This window comes from Odontomachus brunneus, unplaced genomic scaffold, assembly GCF_010583005.1.
Source record: "Odontomachus brunneus isolate Ranch 3 - 2012 unplaced genomic scaffold, Obru_v1 Obru_scaffold_278, whole genome shotgun sequence".
Taxonomy (NCBI): Eukaryota; Metazoa; Arthropoda; class Insecta; order Hymenoptera; family Formicidae; genus Odontomachus; species Odontomachus brunneus.
The window spans coordinates 56777-57214 of NW_022639728.1; positions in this window are offsets into that span (position 1 = coordinate 56777).

Consider the following 438-nt stretch of genomic DNA (forward strand, 5'->3'; position numbering starts at 1 on the left):
TTTCAAGGTCAGCTCAATTTTTTTAAATGGAAACCCCTTTTTTGACGTCGGCAATCGAAAGAGCGGGAAATTTTACGTCCAAAAACATTATAAGGCCATAAATCGTGGTTGACCTTGAAAGTCATTCAAAGGTTATTTAATTTTAAGGACTAGATATCTTCGAAAAACGCAGTTGATAAAAATAGCTTATTTAATTATTTTATTTAATTGCAATTAGTGGTGACCTCAAACTCGATCTTGTTGGTGTCCTTCAAGGTTATTTCAAAGTCAAATTATTTTTTCTAAAAACCTCCTCATTTGTCGTCGGCAATTGAAAGAGCGGAAGTTTTCATACTTTTACTTTTACCCAGAAACAACGGCGGGGACGTAGTAATTTCTGTTCCCTTTGGGGTGCTTTTAAAATATTGTTTCTAAACCTCTTTTTTACAGCTTTATTTT